Source organism: Solanum dulcamara, chromosome 7 (assembly GCF_947179165.1).
Source record: "Solanum dulcamara chromosome 7, daSolDulc1.2, whole genome shotgun sequence".
In the NCBI taxonomy this organism is placed as follows: Eukaryota; Viridiplantae; Streptophyta; class Magnoliopsida; order Solanales; family Solanaceae; genus Solanum; species Solanum dulcamara.
Genome location: NC_077243.1, coordinates 12,882,870 through 12,897,413, shown reverse-complemented (window position 1 = coordinate 12,897,413; position 14,544 = coordinate 12,882,870).

Below are 14,544 nucleotides of genomic sequence, written 5' to 3'. Positions count from 1 at the left end.
CGCAAAGAACTCGTCCTTTAATATAAATGAATCGACGCTTTATTGTGGTATGTAGATGACTTATTAATTAATTTTTAATCTTTGGTCGATATCAACAATTATCAGTTAATTAAGTTTGCACTGGTAAACAATATTATCTTTTAATGTTTCTTTATTAAGACCAAACAAAAGTAATTGAAACCAAATTTTTTAGGTTTAAACTAATCCACTATACATTTCTTTTACGTGCATTATCACATTCATAAAGTAGTGATGTAGATTCCTGATTCCTTCTAAATGTATATACGTTAAATTTTTCTTTAGCCCACGAAAAATTACAAAAATGTGACAGTAACACATGGCATGTAGGGTCCAATTTTTTAAACAATTTTCCCCACTTGCATTTATAATGATAACCATGGCTACAAGTGGTCATGTTCTTGGCGGCTTCCTGCTAATAATTAATTCATTTTACTTTAAATTTTAAAATGTCGATCCAACTTCACTAGATTGCTACTAATTATCGATTTCTTTCAACAATATTTCAATTGAATTTTTCAGAAATGTCAAATGGGTTAATTTGGACTTAAGAGTGTCTCTACATCCCTTATTATGATTAAAAAAAAAAAATTAAAATATTTATCAAACTTCACATAATTTAAATTTTGAGAAATAAATTGAGGGAGAAGAAATATTTTCTATAGAATATCTTGGAGTTTAAATTTTGAACTTGAGGACGTTAAAAGTAACACGTGAATACTATATATCTGCCGATATATATATATATATCGCTGTTTTGAAATGTAAATCACATGTAAAAGGGACTAATTCTTGAAAAGATTTTCTTTGTACGAATATTCCAAAGATTGATTACATATAAGATATATGAGAGTGGAATTCTCTTAGGGAAGAATTTCAATGCAATATATGGAGTTTGAAAAGTATCACATGAAATGGATTTAAAATTCGGAAAAAGAAAAAATTTAGCTAGCTTCGAAAGTGAATGTTCAGTCGGAGGGGAATCTTATTAGCTGATCAGTTGGGTGATTATCTAAATTTTCTTTGTTGTTAATAAGATTTCAATTTTTCATCTTGTAATTATTCCCTCTTCTATTTCCTCTTATATTAACGAGTATAACTAAAATCAGATGAAAATAAAAAAAGAAAACATGAGAGTTTTCGAGACAGCTTCATTAGGTGTAGACAATGAAGATGGAAAAATGTAACGATCTGAACTATAGTTACTAAGGGAGATGAGAAATCGTAAAATTTTGCCATCTGAATCCGCACCATTTTGCTAGAGCAGACATAATCCCGCTACGGCGGCGCCGCTCCAACGGGATGGTCAGGGCAGAACTTAATGTCGCGAATTCTTATTTTCTCCTATTGTACCTAAGTGCCAAAAAGAGGCGAGGGTTACCCCAGAAACCCTCTGAAGGCTGCTTTAGGCTTGGGAAAGGAGGGAGAAAGAGATTTCAGCACAGAAAAGGTTCCAATCGACGGAATTCAAGCCCACTTTTACCTTCTTGTTGTCTGGAAGCTAGGATTGAAGCCACAATGCCTCTCTACAGTTGCTTGGCGCCCAGGTAGGCTAGGTTTCTCTAATTGATTTATTGTAAATATGTTCCCACGCATTCTATATTATAATTGATAGGAGATTTCATGCCTAGGACTTCGGGCATGGAGTTTAGATGGCTGAATGTATTGTTATTGTTGTTTAGGATAGGAATGTACCATGTGGGTATGATTATCTTGTGACTAGTAATAATAGTCTAGTTCTTGGTTGATAACTGTAATACTGCTTGTTGATATGATTGATGGTTCTATGTGAATTATCTGAGTAATGTGAATAATGAAGTAAGGGAAAGAGGTAATTGATCTAGTATTGATAAATCTCTTGAATGAACCTATTAATTATCTATGGTTATAGGTTATGGTTGATCTATATTATAGAGAGACTCTCAATAATGATTGAGTAAGGTTGTAACGTCTTCTATGTATTTAAATGTTGAGGTTGGATGGTTGATATGTTGTTGTAATGGGTCTCCGATTCCAGGACTGTGAAATCCATAATCCTTAACTTGCTCTACCAAAAGTGATATCTTAAATAAAGAAGGCTTGATGAAATATTGTTAATGAAGGGAAAGATAGAATGTAACTAATGAAATGACTATTGTGAACAATTACATGCAATGAACCTTTTACTTGATTGTGCAAGTGTGTGAACTATTCATTGTGGACTGTGATTGTGATATTGGATCGGGTGTCACGTATCGACACATATATTAGATCGGATGTCACGTTCTGACATATATATATATATATATATATATATATATATATATGATAAAGTGTCATATTCCGATACGTATATATTATCGGATGTCACGTTCCAACATATATAGGATCGGGTGTCATGTTCCGACACATATATGATTTGGGTATATGTGTTCCATGAGAGAACCAATATACGACTATCATCTGTGAATTGATCTTGACCATATGTGTGATGATAGAGAAACTGATCAGATTATAATTGAACATGCTCATCCCGTGTAATAACTGATATGAAAGGACCGAAGGTCTTAGTGTTATTATGTTGACCGTTGCAATTAAGATTTACCTTGTGAAACTGTATATTTCTCCTGAAATGGTAAATTGATAATGTGTTCATGTATATGCCTGATTGTATTATGTTATGGGTGCTAGATGCATCCGCAAAGTAGGTATGAGGTTGTGGGTAGATTAGTGGAAAGCAGTTAGCGTGTTGTTAAGGGAGATTAATGACTTAAAGTTAGTTATTGTTGATGTCCTGTAGGCACATGGGTCAAAAAGAGGATTGAAAGATTTTCAGAGATTCTGTCTCCGGGCAGGCCACCTTGGCGGGAGAAATCCCGCTGTGGTGAGGCCGTCAGAGCGGGATAGGTCCCGCCATGGAGGGACATTAGCGGTTAGGAGGTGAGCTTTAGTCCCCCTAATATTGTCCTCTTCCAAGTGAGATGTTTATTATCCTAAGGCCATGTAATGATGTGAAACTAAATATAATAGACGGGTTAGACAGAGTTAGTACTAGCTCGTAGTTTGAAACTTTCTCTACGTGATAGAAGGGCTAGGCCTTGATTTGTATTTGAATTGGCAGCGAACCAATTAGAAAAGATGAAAGTTACACTTGAACGACTCTAATGAGGTTAATGAAAATGATAAGAGTTTTGCATAAGGTTTGGCGGTGAATCTCTTAAGAGCATGTTTTCTTCTTATCGATTCCTTTATATTATGTGGTGGGTATCAGATTGACTGATGATGCCTACCAGTACGTGTTGTTTATACTGATACTACTCTTACTATGCCACTTGGCATAGTCTGATTGCAGAATTAGTGATGTTTAATAGGTGAAGACAAAGATGAGTGTCCAAAAACTTCTACTCTTCATTCCTTATGGTGGGAGCTGTGTCTTGCTTTTATTTATACTCTGTGTCTTTAGAAGCTATTGTACATGTATACTAGTATCCGTGGGGGTGTTAAGTGTTTCTTGTAATAAACTTTGGAGTTTTAAAAATTCAGTTTTTGGTATATTCCTGACTCTTTTAGGACTTATAATGGTATTTTGCTAAACTTCCGCATGATAATTTGTAAGGGTTCTCTATCTAGATGTTAGAGTAGGTTGCCGCATGACCCGGTGGAATGGATCATGACAAAAATTAGATCAGTTAAAATGGTTGCATATGTAGTCTCAATCAGCAACAAGTCTTTATTGATGCATGAACGTAAGGCATATCACCCCTTACATAAGGCGCTATAGCAAACACGTTTCCTTTTAAATCATGCTCTACGTTCATTAATTTCATTGTCATTCACTTTCAAGTTTACTTCCAAACGGGGCACATTTAAGAATTTTCTAGCTTCACGTGAACTCATGCTCCATTCTCTAATTCTTGGATTTATATAAATTCATGCTTCATTTTCTAAATTATATATTGTTGGTTTTTTAAAAAGACGGGGCAACAAAAAAAGAGTTAAAATGACTCTCTTTGGATTGAAATGACTTTCAATTGCTTTCAATGTTTTTATTAAGCATAAGAGGGCTTTAAATTGCCAACTTAAAACAAAAATTTGCATAATTTAAATTCAAAACTAACTAAAATATCTCAACAAACTAATCTATCTAACATAAATTTAAAATTCAAATTATCTAAACTTAACCAACTTATTAAACTGAAAATTACTGAAGTAACTAAAGTAAAATTCAACAGTCCTCCTTTGCTTCAGTTACTGCAATTTAAAAAAGTTGCTCCTCCTCGATTGCTGTTTCTGCTGCTTGTGCTTAAAGATTATTTTTAAGCTTGCACACTTTTGTAACATGACCTTCTTGTTTGCAAATTTCCACATATTGCATCAGGTCTCCACCAACAATATTTTTTCGAGTGTGTTTTTCTTTTGTAGTATTTACAAAAAGGATACTTGCCTTTTTCTTTTCTGTTTTGTGCATAAAGAGCACACTCAATAACATTGTCTTGTCTGAATGCTCTTGTTTGCTCTTGTTCTTGAAGAGAACTTATTAGTTCTTCAACAGAGATGGTAGAGAGATCTTTAGACTCTTCCAGAAATGAAATTTTAGACTCGAATCACTCTAAAATTGTCATAAGAATTTTTTCTACAATTCTGTCATTTTTGAAATCCTCGCCAAGCAACCTAATTTTATTAACAATCAAAGAAATCTTGTCAGAATACTTAACAATAGTTTCATCCTCTTGCATCCTCAGAGATTCAAAATTCCTTTTCAAATTCAAAATTTGCATTTGTCTGACTCGATCACTTTTTTGGTATTCTTTTTTTTTTTTTTTAGTTTTTTCCGAAGCTTCTTTTAGTGTCTAACAAGAAATTATTTTAGAAAAAACCGAATCCGCAATTGAATTTTGAATTACAGTTTTGGCTTTGAATTTTTTGATTTTTTCATTTGAGTGAGATTTAATCTGAGCAAGAGTAGGATTTATAGGGAGAGGTTGCAAGGGTATATCTTCCATCACAACTTTTCATAGATCATAGGCTTCAAGATAAGATTTTATTTTTACTGACCAAATCTAATAGTTTTCGCCAGTGAAAATTTTGGGGCATCCAGGGAGAGACTGGTACTTGCCATTTTAGTTTAAAAATTGCTTGTGCGTTGAAAAAAATACGAGTTGAAAATGATGGCCCTGACGGGTTAAAATGGGTTGCCCTAACGGGTTAAAAAGGTAGCATTGACGGGTTAAAAAAGATATGGTAGTTTTTTGAAAGAACTCACAAATTCCGTAATATTAATAAAGCTCTTGATACCATTGTTGGTATTTTAAAAAAGATGAGGCAACAAAAAAAGGGTTAAAATGACTATTTGGATTGAAATGGCTTTCAATTACTTTCAATGTTTTTATTAAGCATATGAGGGCTTTAAATATCCAACTTATAACAAAAATCTGCATAATTTAAATTCAAAACTAACTAAAATCTCTCAACAAACTAATCTATCTAACAGAAATTTAAAATTCAAATTATCTAAACTTAAGCAACGTATTAAACTGAAAATTACTGCAGTAACTAAAGTAAAATTCAACATATATATACATATATTACTATCATTTAAAAAAAAATACTTAATTAATTATAGATGTGTATGAGCCAAGAAATATCATATAATGCGATGATGATTAATTGGATGCACCTCTTTAAGTTTAAGTGAGGTTATAAATTTAAATCTTATATCTATCTTATTTTTTTTCTTTCTAAAATTGGGTAACACCTTTCTAAACGGTTGTTGATAGCACTTTTTGATATTTAATTAGTATTTTTTTTCTTTTTTCGTTAATTTTTCAAAATCTTCAAGTCGGTCACATCAATAATTCCTAAAGAATAAAATTATCTTTATAAAATTTTTATATAATTAAACCAAAAGTATATTTTAAAAAATAAAATTTTATTTTGCACCTATATTTTTTAAAAGTTAAACAAATTCAATCATAAGAACCTAAAAATCGATTCGATTAAATTTATATCTTAAATTTACTTTTTCGTAATAGCGCATTCATCCTTTTGAAATCCTAAGTACGTCCCTGTTTCCTAGACCTCATATTATTAATTTGTGTACAAAAGCCAAAACGAAAATTCAAAAATAAAAATAAAAATTAGAAATTTCCAAGAGAAAGACGTGGTTGTGAATAAATTATAAGGAATAAGAAAAGTAGATTGTATTGTTAGACAGAATTTTATAATTAGATGGGTGCGTTTTGGAGGTATACTTTCACCAGCACCAACGTCCAACTATATCTATACTTGGTTTATTATATTTTAGCATCACTTTTTGAGAGGTCTTAGGGACTTGGTGGAAGGAAGATGCATATATAATGGGGTTGCTAACAAAAGGGGTAAACCCTCACTTTCAATTTATTTGTCCGATTTTCATTTTTAGTTCGTTCAATTTTATTTTTTTTAAAATTCTTTAATTCTGATTTTTTACTTTGCATGTTTAAGGTTACGTTACACACAAGGTCGACTCAACGTAAATGAAGGCCTAAAGCGAAATTTTATTTAGAGGCCTAAAATCTAAACAAATTTTGTATGTATTTATTTTTTTAAAAAATTTCTTACATTTTTTAAATGCAAATTATTACTTAATATTTTTTATAAATGATTTCTTTGATCTTTTTTTAATTATTAGTTTTAGATAAGATTTTAAACTTCATTTACTTTTAATTATTTATTTTATTAAAAATAAAGTTGCATATGTATTTATCTATATTATCATATCAAGAGAACAATAAAAAGGAATTTTATTTTTACTTTTAGTATTAATTATTCATTCTAAATTATTTCCCATTTTTAGTAATCTATTTCCCATTTTTGATAACTAAAAGTAAAAATAAAATTCCTTTTAAATGATATAATAGATAAATACAAATGCAATTTTATTTTTAATATAATATATAAATAAAAGTAAATTTATTAAAAAGTAAAACGGAGTTAAGAATATCATATGACATTTAATTACAATGATTTTTTTTACTTTTTAACAATATGGAAAAATAATAATTTTTTATCCGTTATAAAATATGGATGGTTTAGAATAGTTAAAAGAATTGTTCAAAAAAAGGAATAATGTGACATGTCATCTCATAACTAAAAGCAAAAATAAAAGCCATTTTTATTATTCTCTTGATATGATAAAATAGATAAATACAAATGCAATTTTATTTTTAATATAATAAATAAATAAAAGTAAATTTATTAAAAGTAAACGGGTTTAAAAATATGATATGACATTTAATAACAATAATTTTTTTTAACAATATAGAAAAGTAACAATGTTTTATTAGTTATAAAATATGAATGATTTAAAATAATTTTAAAAAGAAATAGTGTGACATGTCTTCCCATTAGAAGAGAGAAAGATGTCTTTATCATTTTAAGTATATTTTGAAAAAAATATAAATAATTAGTGATATTATAATTCAAAAAAAAAAGAAGAACGACATTTTTAGACAATTTTCCAAACGTGGATGACCGTTCCGAGAAATTACTCCATTACGTGAAACATCAGTAATACTCTGTATTAAAGTCTCCTTTCTCCCTTTTTTTCTTTTTGGTATGGAAGTCTTCAGCAAGTGGCACAATTACACAATGTCGATAGTAACGCATGGCCCACGTGCTGCTAAAAACATTAATTTGCTCTTATTATCCTACTTGCGTAGCCGTTTTGTACAATGATTTTTATTAACGCCACACATGGCCACTAATTATCTTCTTGGTAGCTTCCAATTTCTGCCTACTTCTTACATTTCAAAAATCTCATTTCAATTACTGTTAAATTAGGCTTTTGAATCTAATTTACACCACTCGCTCAAAGCGAGAAGAGTTGTCAATTCTTATAAAAAGCCCAAGATTTTATATATTAATTCACCGAATATGAGACATTTTATTCATCAATTACTTCACCGGAATTGCTTGTTACAATTGAAGACAACAATTCATTTTGTGGTATATTTCCTCTTATATTTAGAGTTTGATGTAATAGTTGGTCCTTGTCCCGTCCTTTGAATCAGTGAAAATTGCACAAGCAATATAAATGATTAATTTGAAGTTAAAAACAAAGTGCTCAGAAAAATAGTTTTCTTTATCTTTAGATATTTTTTTTAAATGATAAAAATATTAAAGGGAGTTGGGCTTTGATATGTCTTTCACGACAGCTTCTTGATGTGGATAACATAAATATTATAGTAAAATCTGAAATTTTAATTTGGTGATGCATGAACGTAAACCCGTTGCACTTATTATATTAGGTAGCAAACAAGTTGGACCTCCTGTAGAGGAAAAAGACTCTTTACCGGTCCATGTGTGTTTGCCAAATAAGAAAATATTTGGATAATTTATTTCAATAATACCAACAATTAGATAATATTATGAATTATTATATTCTCATTGTCATGCGCATTTCTTAATTAATTAATTCCCTCAAAACCTCATTAGTATAATCGTCATTCATCACTTTTCAGGGGTTTTTGGGGACTAGAAAGGAAGTTGCCTTATAGATTTTTTATTATTTATTTTTTAATTTGTTCAGAGCTACAAGTAGTACGTATTTTTATTTTTTTTACACAAATAACCGTCACTGCGATGTTTATACTTGTGTATGCGTTGTGTCGACTTTGTGAGAGGTTAATTATGAATTATGTGGATCATGTCTACAACAACAACAACAACAACCCAGTGAAATCCCACAACATGGGGTCTGGGGAGGGTAGAATGTACGCAGACCTTACTCCTACCAAGGTAGGACGGCTGTTTCCTGGAGACCCTCGGCTCAGTAAAAGCATAAATGCATAAAAAAATGTTAGATAAGAATAGAAAATTAAAAGCTTTATGAGAAAAACAACAAACAAATAACGAATAGATGACAAATAAATACAAATAAATAAAGACTAATAACAAATAACGATTAAATAAATAATGAAAGCGTCACAGGTAAAATTTAGTAATCAAAGCATAGAAAGTAATAAATAATAACAGAAATAACAGAAATCAGAAGTCAAAGCGCAAGAGATCGTAAATCTTTATAGTATATTCAAGTAAGAGTCCAAGTTATATGAATTATCGATGTATAAATCTTTATAGTATTAGATAAATTTAAGTGTTTGTTACAGGTTACCTATTTGTTTCAATTTTTTTTGAAAGGATTACACAAATCTCATAGTGTTAAGAGTTTTTTTTTTGATAATGGGGATATTTTATATATAAATAGATTAAAGAGCAGTTTGTCTGTCACATACGATAGACGATGTTAGAGTATAGGCCGTAGTATGGCCACTTAAATAGTTATTACAAACGGTTACAGTCCTAGGGTACATGGTACTGATAATGTCTGCCCATAGTAGTTTTGATGCATACATGGGTGGAGCAGATAGAAAAATAGGGCTTCCAAAACCTTGGTTTTTTGCTCCTTCCTTGCTTAAGATGTTCGCTACTTTATTTTGCTCCCTAAAAATGTGTGTTACCTACGAATTTTCCATCATCTGCAGTAAAGACCTGCACTCAAGCACAATGTTAGAATACAACAGGTTATCATGTTTTAGCATGTGGATAACTTCCTTCGAATCAAGATTGATTTCTAAAGGAGTCAAATTATGGTCGTGGGCCATTTGGAGTCCTGTTCTGAGGGCCATGAGCTCATTGAAAGTAGGATTTGTTTGAGTTGCTTTACAAGTGAATCCTATAATCCAGTTCCCATTGTGGTTTCAGATGATTCCTCTTAAATCCCCGCTAATAGTAGTGGTGTTTGTGGTACCGTCAGTGTTAGGCTTGTAGGTTCCACTTGAAGGAGGTTCCCACTTGACTTGAATAGTGGTGTTCGAACTCTTCTTGCTACAGTCATTTCTGATGATTAACTTATACTCAAAAACTTGGTGGAGGACTTTAGGGAAAGAGATGGGGTCCTTTCTTTCATTAAAGAGATTCCTGTTTCTCTGGGTCTAGATGTTAAGCAGAAAGGTAAAATGTCATCCCATGCAAGGATATAGTTGAAAGGTTTTCCCTTGTATCTCTTCCAAATGAGTTCCAAGTTTGCTATGAAGTGATTGTGTCAGTTGTATTACTGGTGGTGTTGCTATCATTCCTAGCTACTGGCTAGAATTCCTTTGCATTGGGGCAGTTAATAAAGATGTGGTCAATACTTTCAGGAGCTTGATCACAAACACTGCAATTTTCATTAACATTGATGCCTATCCTATGAAGGTATTGAGTTATTTTAAGCCTGTTGTGGTTCATTTAACAGATAAGAAATTTGAATTTGTTTGGAAATTTGAGTTTCCAAGTCCATTCAAAGTTCTTATTGGTATCTTTGAGCTTGTCTTTGTAACGACTCATAAGGTCATTTTAAGAACTAGAGCTCTTATTTCATAAAAGACTCATACCATAAATTGTTAATGGGTATTTGGACTAGTCGATAATTACGGTTATTGAGTTGAGGGGTAAACTTAGATAACTTATTTAATTAGTGGGTTAAAGTGTTAATTTAATTAATACCCTATACCACTTATTCCATATTTATTAAAATAAAGTAGATTATGGTTATATTTTTCTTTTGTGAACTGCTACGACTGAATTGCAAAAGAGAAAGGGAGAATACACTAGAATTTATTTGCCGTCGAACACGAAAGGGGAAAAACAATAGATTTGGCCTTCAGGTAAAATCAAGATTTACTTAGCTTTAGTTTTATAACTTTAATTCTATGTAAATTGGCCATGTGGGGACAAGTTAGTAATGTTTATATATTTGGAGGATTAGTGGTAAAGATAAGTGATGAGGTAATCAATAGCTAATGATTACTGGTGTATGATATGAATTTAGGTCTTGCAAATTATTTACTTGGTGCGCTATTAGTTATAATCAGTTAGTTTCCGTTTTGAAATCTTATTCTTTTAGTTATCAAATTATGATCCAAGTTTTGATATATTGAGATAGATAATTAAATATCAGGTGCATTGTATCATATAAATAACATCAAATTTATGACATTTGAAGGAAACTGAGACTTAACCCTTGCTTAAGATTTAGGAATACGAGACTTGAAATATTAGTTATTATCAAAATTTAGGAATTTGAGATTTGAATGGGTTATTGAGTCTAGGTTAGATACATAGTAATATGAGTGTCTATAAACTCGTGTATTTATGAATATTATATTTTTAATAGATTGGAAACATTTTGAGGCATCGAAGAAAGGAAAGACTTTGGCGAATTAGCTTGCTTGGCTTCGATTCTTCGATTGAGGTAGGTTATGGTTTATTCTATATAATAGATAGACTCTTAATAGTGATTGATAGTCATTGAGTAATGCGTGAAGTTTACTATGCATTTAATTGTTGTGGTTTGGATGGTTGGTATGTTCTTATGATTTGTCTGAAATCCCAAGACCGTGAAATCCATAATCTTGAACTTTGCCCTATCGAAAATGGTGCCTTGAATAAAGAAGGCTTGATGAAATATTGTTAATGAAATGGAATATAACCATAAAGAATGATAAATTAAGCTATATTTGGATCGGGTGTCATATTCCGACATGATATATTTGGATCGGGTGTCACGTTCCGATATGGTATATTTGGATCGGGTGTCACATTTCGACATGGTATCTATTTTGAGTCGGTCGATGAAACCTACTCAGTACATGTTGTACTGTACTGACCCCTACTTGTATCTTTTCTTGTTTTATTTTGTGGAGTGCAGCGAGTGTTCCACCGACTTCAACTCGACCTCAGCTCTAGTCAGTCTCCAATTCATAAGATTTCAGGGTGAGCTATCTTTCTAACTCGTGATGGATTCTCTTGGTTACGGCATGATGTCCTTAGTTTTCGGACATATTTTATTATTTATTTATTCTGGTTCTTGACATTTCTAAACTTAGTTTTAGAATTTAGATGTCCTTAATGTGATGACTTTCAGATTTTGGGAAACGTTATGTAGTAAACTCTTGTGGATTGTTATTTCTTACTTTATAAGTTTGAGCTTCCACGTTATTGTTATACTTTATAAGTTGGGGTTCACATCGTTGGTTCTCTCACCTAGGAGGTTAAGGGTGGATGCCACTCATGGCCCATTTTGGATCGTGACAGTCTTGCTTATTGGCTTCATGAATGAGAGAGTAAGCAGTTGCAGTATTTAACTTACCACTATTGGTAAGGTCCCAGACAAGCCTATCTTCCCTAGTATCCACTTGATTGAATTTCGCAATGTAGAAATCGCATCCCAAATCGATTAGAACAAGTGGTTCAGACGGTTTCCACCAGTCAATCAGCTTATTCTTTAGATAGTTATGGGCAATTTTTTCCCCAAATAACATTACTATTAGGAAGTTTTTCCATGGGTGGTATAAACGATTCTTTTCTCCTTCAGTAAGAATGATGGCCTCACTATATGGTTCATTTTCTTCTTCAGTAGGATCATCCTTTATTGAGTAAGAGCTGTTAATTTATTTGTCCTTGTTGAGTAGTATTTCTTTGAAGGATTCGCTAATGTGGGCTTCTTCATCCATTGCGTTAGTTGTGTCTGGTGGTTCTGGTGGATCCGGTGGTTTGTGGATTGGAGGGGTGGTGGATACATAGTGGTTCATGGTAGTTCCGTATAAGGAGCCGCTATCCTCCCTTGAGAGAGAATTTCTCAGATCTTTGAGACTAAGTGAGATCCATAGTGTTAAGAGTTAATTACATCTTATTCCTATTCTTTTTCAAATTACGAAAATCCCTTAAATTTGATGAAATACGGATACATCTCAAAACATCCTGATACATCACGTAAAGTGATGCATCCGACCGATACATCGCGTAAAATGATGTATCCGATCGATACATCGTATAAAGTGACGTCTCTGATGTCCCAATACATCACATAAAGTGATGTATCCGATCTATACATTGCGTAAAGTGATGTGTCCGAGAATAGGGATTTTGTAATTTTTTCAAATGGTTGAAAATTTTATAGAATATGTTAAAATAAATTGTGTATTTAAGCAATTTTTAAAATATTTTTCTTTCTAAAATTAAGCAATAGTTACTCATTAGTTCCAAAAAAAATTCTCTTCCTAAAATTAAGCACTACAATTATTTTCTCTATCCTCCAAACCCTCCTTAGATGTTTTATTTCTTCAACTTTCTTTGTAGTTTTTATGCATCTCTTTAATGTAAGCACTTAACACACTTCAAAATATTAATGCAATTTTTTATATATAATATTTGTTGTCACAAATGCTTCTCAAATAAATAGAAAAAAATGTTTTTTTAATATAGCAATCACAAAATAATTTAAAAATAATGTGTACTAATGAATCCTTAAAGAAAAAAGAACTCTTCAAAATCAACTATGATTAAAGCGTTAAAGAATTATTAACAATATCTGACACATTTAATGAAAACTTCACTGATAGTGACAAAATGAAAACTAAAAATTTTGATTAACTCCGTAACGATATTAAGGGACACATGTTTACTTTACACCAGAAAATGAATTATTATTACTCAATAATAAATTTGATTAGAGTATAGCTAGAACTCTAATTGTTTTTAATATCTTATATTGTAATTAAGTGATTTTAAATAGAATAAGTGCAGAGGCAGTTCAACGGATTTGATGCCTTATGTCAAAATATATTAAAAAAAATTAAACTTATTTCTTTCATAAAATCCATTGATAATGAGACATAAAAGAAGCCCACATGGCTTTGATATAGGGTGAAATGCAACACGAGAGGTATGGATTAGATGCGTGCCATGATAACAAATTGAATAAAAGAGGATAATTTTAAATATATATAATAAATTAATTAGGTTATAATAAATATAATTATATTTTATTTACATAAAAAAATAGCTAAAAATCATAAAAAATAGACAATGACTATACAATATAGCTTGTCAAAAATTATAAAAAATATATATACAATATAGATTACTTATGCATGAGTTATATACTGAATATACATTATAATACACTCTATACATAAAATATACATTAAATATACACTAAATGACATTTTTTGATAATTAAAATAACCCAATCATCATCTAGTGAAATTTCGAACCACTACACTTGCTTCGGGGCATTCTTAGTTAAAGAAGATAGACATAATATTTTTTGCACATGTGGGTAAGCTTTTATTATGGCAGCTGTCTGGAAAACAAGATTCTCTATGGGTGAGATGGGTACATGATATATATATATATCGAGGAATGAAGTAAATATTTGGGTGCATCAAAACCTCTGATTGCAGTTTCTACTGGAAAAAAGATTAATTTTCTTAGGGAGATTGTTCGCAATAATTTTTGGTGGCACTGAAATTTAATTTTAATTAAAATAAATTAAAGAAAAAAGTAATTTTTTATTGATTAATTTTGTGAGTGTAATTATGTTGTTCTCTTAATATTTTTTTATAATTTAAAGGCTATCAGTAGCGTATTTCTCGAATATAGGATGATTCGGATCTCATTGAGATGTGTTTGATCTCCAGAAATGTTGGGCAGTACTTCGTTGTTTTAGGTCGATCTTCGGGA